The following is a 6,000-nucleotide window of genomic DNA, read 5'->3' on the forward strand; positions in this document are numbered from 1 at the left end:
AAGAACTTCAAGAAACTACTCTATTGGTGAACATTAGAAGAAGCAAGCAACGAGAAGAGCTTGGTGTTCTATCATGGACACAATTGTCATGAACATGTTTCTCTTACATGCTTTAAGCTAATCCTTTTCTTTTTTTTCCTCACTGTGCTATAGAGATCTTATAACTATGAACAGGTTCCAAAGACGAGCTAGAACAGACTACCTTCTATAACGTCCCCTCTTAATCAGCCATACAAACACAATTTATTATGACATAAACAAACTAAACCAACTGTATTAGTTATTTGATGCAATAATGTAGATTTACTACTGTACAGTAAATCTCAAGTAAACCTTGTATTTCTTTTTTTTAAGATTACCTCTTAAAAGTGTTGATGCTACAAATTAATCATTTCTCATTACTTCCCTTTATTTTTGCTATTCGAATTAAGATGATTTTTATGACCTTTACTTTCTTTTCAGGGAGAGGAGGCTCCTTATTCCTCCACTGGATTGTTAGGTTTTAGCAGTCCCAACCCTTTGTTTCACTTATTTTGGAATTCTTCACTAAATCTCAAATTGTACTCCTCTGTTTATTTAACATGTAACAGATTTGTCATATGCAATCAGTTTTCAGCTTTCTAATGCATGTCAGAACTCACTAACTCACTGTTTCACAGGGGGTCAATGCATCAGATGTGGAATTGGGAGCTTTCAGTTTCAGTAACCACTTATAAGCTAAGTGTTGCAAGCAGGCATCATTAGTGAACAACACAGTTCTGTTCCATGCTTGGGATAGGCTTCCATTTCTTCTTGAAGCTTTTACTGGCTCTGAGTGTCATCTTGGTGAAGCAAGAAGCTGGCTACATTACTACTTTAAAAGCTACGATGACTCAAAAGCTATGATTGTTTCTGCCTTTCATCTTTTCAATACGATTGCTGCCTGAACTGGAGTAGCACGAAACCAAGCTCACTATACTAAATAGACTTCAAAAACACAAAGAAGTTAAAGCTTATCTACACAAAAATGTAAAAGCTTATCTGAAGACAGAAACAACACAAACACAGATACCTCCCTCTGAGAAATCCTAAGCCCTGTTTGTTAGCATCTTCATAACTGATAACAACAATATTAAATTTTTTTTTTCATCTTAGCTAGGTGAACGTAAATGACTCGTGTGAACTGTGTGGCTATGGGAAGCAGAAGAATGTAAAAATTTAACACTTTACATGTAAGCATTAAACCTTCAGATGTTAGAAGTGCCAAGGAAGCTAGAGGAATACTTACTGGCTGCAGTTAGTGGTTACACAGCTAGGACTGAGTGCTCTATCCAGTACAGCTGCTGCCTTGTGTGTGGCAGGATGCACTGCTCAGTTCGCTACCCTCTGGTGCTGAATATTGCTGGCAATGCTCAGCAAGCTCCCTTGAACTGTACAGGCCACTTGAACAGCTTGTAAAGGTGTGCTCTGGAGAAAAGCAAACACCTGAAACATTATACTAAAAAAAAAAAACAGAAGAAGAGAGAGAGAGAAAAAAGACAAAAAAAAAGCAGACTGGTTTTAGCAGAAAGTGTATGATGAAGTTGCACGTGAAATACAGCTAAAAGTGTACTTCATTTCTTGGTCTTTAGTTTCACTAGTAAACTCACTGATAAAAATGAAAAAAAAAAGAGGAAGAACACAACAACAGTATAATATTCAGAGCAGCACTACTAGACTTTTTTTTAGTATCTAAGCCTGGTCTGTGGTATGTTATTATATCATGACAGTTGATCCAGTTAGTATTTGAGGACCACTAGACAAAGGACATGATATGTCATTATCCTAATTTGGAATTATTCAAATGCTCTGACTTCAGAAAATTTAGGTTGAATGTTATTGCATTTGTGTTCTGATTATTTCAGGAAAGTCTATGCAATTGATGAGGAAAGGCATCAGGAAAGGCAAGACATAAGGCTCACTCTTTAGAGCCCCCCCCCCCTTTTTTTTTTTTGTATTTCCAAATAACTCTGAGAGGAAAACTGAAAATTAAGAATTATCATTTTCCATAATTGTTCCTTTTCACCTAAGGAGGGTATTGCCATCATCGCATTGAGGTATATACACAGATGTAAAACCTATTACAATATGATTATGGAACGTAAAAATACAAAAGAAAGGTATAGCTGTGCAAAACAAATAAATTAATCTTCATGATCATTCAGAGGCACTAAATAATATAGATTATTATGAAAAGAAAATTGCAAGGCATTCTCAAATAATAAATCTAAAAACGTTTTGAAAATTTTGTGAACACCTACAAGTTTACATACAACTCATCTGATTTACACTTAAATATCCAGACCTGAAAGTAAAAATAGTACAAAAGTGGTCTTTCTTAAAGAGATTTTAATGCTGCATGATTTTAGATATTAAGCGTTGCAGAACATGCAGTATTTATTAAACAGCTTTAGGATTTTTTGCAGTATTTATTCTATCTAGAAATGCATAAACAAGATCTAGAGCAACAATGAAAACTGTACCAACATTTTTCTAGCCCCAACATTTATGATTGAGGTTGCCAGTGATTTTTGTCTGTTTTAGCAAAGGTTGGATCAGTTCGACCAGCTGTCTGTATTTTAAAATTGTATGTATTTTAAAGGCATTGTAGTTAATGCGCTTTCTAGACAATTTTTTTTTCAGAAAGACATTAAAGACTGAGCTAAGTGCATGGAACAGTAAGAAAACCAATTAAATGTATAGCTATTGAAAGTATCTATTCCAGCTGTAGAGTATACAACTTACTTTCTAGCAGTATAAACGAACAAGTGGTAGTTGGGGAGGTGTAAGCGTTGATTTGTCATTTGTTCATGATGGTGACTACCCAGCAATGTATACAGCAATGATGAGGTTAAAAAATTCCCTGGAGTAATAGAGGAAACCTTTTCATCCCCAAAGGTATTGCCTCAGCTGCTAGGAAAGAGACAAGTTCCTCCAGGTGAGGATGTAGGTGGGTTGATTGAGGTAGACCAACAATGGGTAAGTCTGCTGGGATCAATTAAGATGACCCAGAAACAAAAAGTAAGGAGAATATTTTTGCTCCCTTATTGCCCCGGTTTCCCATTCTTGACTCTAAGCTATGGGCTGCAGAACTGAGTCTTGAGGAGCACTGTAAGGCTGATCTGTTGTTAGCAGTTTGAGAGTTGAGTGCCTTGAGAAACTCATTTCTCTTTAAGCAACAAAAGCTCAGTCCTTTTAGATCTGTGCACTAACAATGTAAACCTCAGTATCTTAATGTAATATCCATCCCTAATAAACCCCTTCTAATTTTAATTTTTATATCCAGACATGACAATGGGATAACCAACCAACCAACAGAGCTGCTCCCTCTGAAAATATTTGCTTCTTAAATAGTTTTACAAAAAAAAAAAAAAAAGGACATGTTTCCTAAGTTATAATATTATTTGATTATTTTTTGAAAGATCCTCAAGAAATTAAAAGATATGCTCTGTTAACAATAGATAAATAATTACCATGCTGCATTTAAAACTTATATACAAATGTCAGGTTTTCAACCCTGCTTTGACAGAAGGAAAGCCCAAGCTTCCAACCTGAGGGATAAATATCTCAAGAAAGCTATATACTAAAATAAATAAATAAATAAATAAATAAATACCCCCCCCCCCCCCCCCCCCGCTTGCTTCAATATATTTTTGAGGCTTTTTTGTTTGTTTGTTCATTTTTAACCAGTTCTTCAGTTTAGGCCAGTCCTACATTCTCTTTTCATCGCATTAAACTCCCATTTCAGGCCATTTGCTTCACCATTCACTGTGGAGGCAGTATTTGACTAAAGCAATACAAGAAGTAAGACTCTTAATTATTGCCAGAGCCTGAAAACGTAGAAAGTCTAATCTGATCCAAACTTCCTCCACTTCCACATACCACCGAACTCAGTGGACAGCTGCTTGTTTGACCTTAAAGTTTCCCAGCTTCCAGGACACCTGGGTGCGTGCACCAGGACTCTGAGCCAGTCTGAACATTACATGCGGCTGGAAGCAGCAGCCTTCACCCCAGAGCTGCACACCATGTGCTGCATGCTTCCTGCAATGTACTACAGCTTTGTGAACAGAGCACGGCTACCATTTAAAACATGCTGTCTTTTGGTCCAGTGTCAAATCCCAAAATACTCAAAAAAGGGAAAATAAAGATGGAGCTCAGTGAACTTCTCAGCAGAACTTCTCAGTGCAGAATGTTCCTTTAGTACTACCATATTCACTCTTCTTCCTTTCAATCAATCTCCTCGCAGCTTTTATTTGAATGAAAGATAGTCAGGGATTAAAATGACTATTGCCTGCTTCTCCTATCCTCCATTATATAAGCAGGTACAAGTAAAATCCCTGAGGCAGAACAAAGCTTTATTGACTGAAAGCAGACACAAACCTGTCCTATTATAATTAGGGAGAGTTTTGAATTGGTTTCAAGGGACTGTCAGAAATAGACCTCTGAAAGGGATGCATGAAATATCTTGTCTTTTGCAAATCCTCCGAAGCTATATGCTCTTAACAGCACACAAAAACATGTTCCAGTTCAGAAGAGCAGAAAACCATGAAACATATGAAGCTGTTTTGCCAAGGAGGAAACCAACTGTGTATGAGAAGATACAAGCACTCCAGAGAAACCAGAAGGGAGAAAAAACAAACAAACAAACAAACAAACAATAAAGTTTTATTAGTTCTGGTAAAACAAACAAACAACCATCACCAAAAACAAAGCAAACAACCAAACAAAAAAGAATAAAACCCTCTTAGTTCTGAAAAAAAAAGAAAAAAAAACACCATCAACAAAACAAAATACATAAAAAAAAACCTCAACACCAAAAGAATTAAGTTCTCTTATTTCTGAAAAATTGTACCTGCTCTAACAATATGCCTACCCCTAGATTCATGGCTGCCTCACAGCTCATAAATTAAGCAAGTTCTAACCTGAGCACACTTAATACTGAAAGAGGTACAATGTTTGATTCAGTAGACTCTATTCATCCTATGATCCACAGACGTGCTAAAATATCTTATGTTTAAGGAAAATCAACCTAGGAAGAATGGAACAGGACTCATGCCTTTGAGGTCCCTCTGGCACTGCTGCTAAAAGGACAAGTATAAACACTGCTGTTCTGGACAAATTTCAAACGGAAAGCAGAGTAGATCTCATGTACTAAAGAAAACCAAAGCTTATAGCGTAAGTCAGAAAAATGATTGCTCCCATACCCTTTCGAAGATTTCAAACTAACAGTAGTCCAACTGTGTTACAATTACAAACCAAAAATGTTGCCTCTGAATAGACATTGACTAGTTCTCTACCATCATCTATAAATGTACAGCACTTTGATAAATTGCACTTAAAATACAATTTTCACTAGTTGGTCTTTTTTGGGGAATCCATTTCAGTACTGCATTTCAAACAGTTCATTTGTTTACTTCCATTTTTTACTGGTGTGCTTTACAGTTTTACAGAAATCTTGTTTCACAATGCCTGATATTCCTCATAAAAGACCACTTAATGCTCCTCAAACAAAGTAGGGAATTGATAACAAAGGACTATTCCAGTCATCACTTCTACAGTAGCTGTGACAGTGGCATGTTTACATTGTAAGACATAGCATTGTATAGTTTCCTGTATATTCAGTTCTGTAAAGCAGCAGGGGAGGTTGGTCTGGAAAGTGGCAACACAACAGCACTGAACACATGAAATGTCTCTGTGCATTCCCAGGGTAACGTGCCAGTCTGAGGCAACAGTGCTGCTATTGTACAACATAAAAAAATGATGTGGATTTCCATCAAAGAACAGCTAAAAGAGAGGTTTTTATTGTGGTTAGTCTGAGTTCAAAGCTTGGGGTAACACACTTATGGATGAACAGAATAAACGGTTATACTTAGGCTTACTGTATATAGCTTAACGAACACATATGAAGATCATATAAATAATTCACATTACTCAAGAGTGGTGAGTTGAACAAGTCCCTTCTGGTTAAACTTATTTAGAGAT

The 6,000-nt window shown here is 36.5% G+C and overlaps 1 long non-coding RNA gene across 3 annotated transcripts in view; it reads right to left on the bottom strand.

The window, feature by feature from the left end:
- The window catches only part of LOC125183923 (uncharacterized), a 106,619-nt gene that overhangs the window by 15,835 nt on the left and 84,784 nt on the right, over positions 1–6,000 (bottom strand). For 2 of the 3 annotated variants that reach the window (XR_007166726.2, XR_010834370.1), the window contains exon 9: positions 1,268–1,477. The exons of the other annotated variant lie outside the window; for it this stretch is intronic. This is a non-coding gene — a long non-coding RNA (uncharacterized lncRNA). The remainder of the gene's footprint in view (positions 1–1,267; positions 1,478–6,000) is intronic. 3 annotated transcript variants of the gene reach the window in all.

The sequence above is a fragment of the Anser cygnoides genome, chromosome 12, assembly GCF_040182565.1.
Source record: "Anser cygnoides isolate HZ-2024a breed goose chromosome 12, Taihu_goose_T2T_genome, whole genome shotgun sequence".
In the NCBI taxonomy this organism is placed as follows: domain Eukaryota; kingdom Metazoa; phylum Chordata; class Aves; order Anseriformes; family Anatidae; genus Anser; species Anser cygnoides.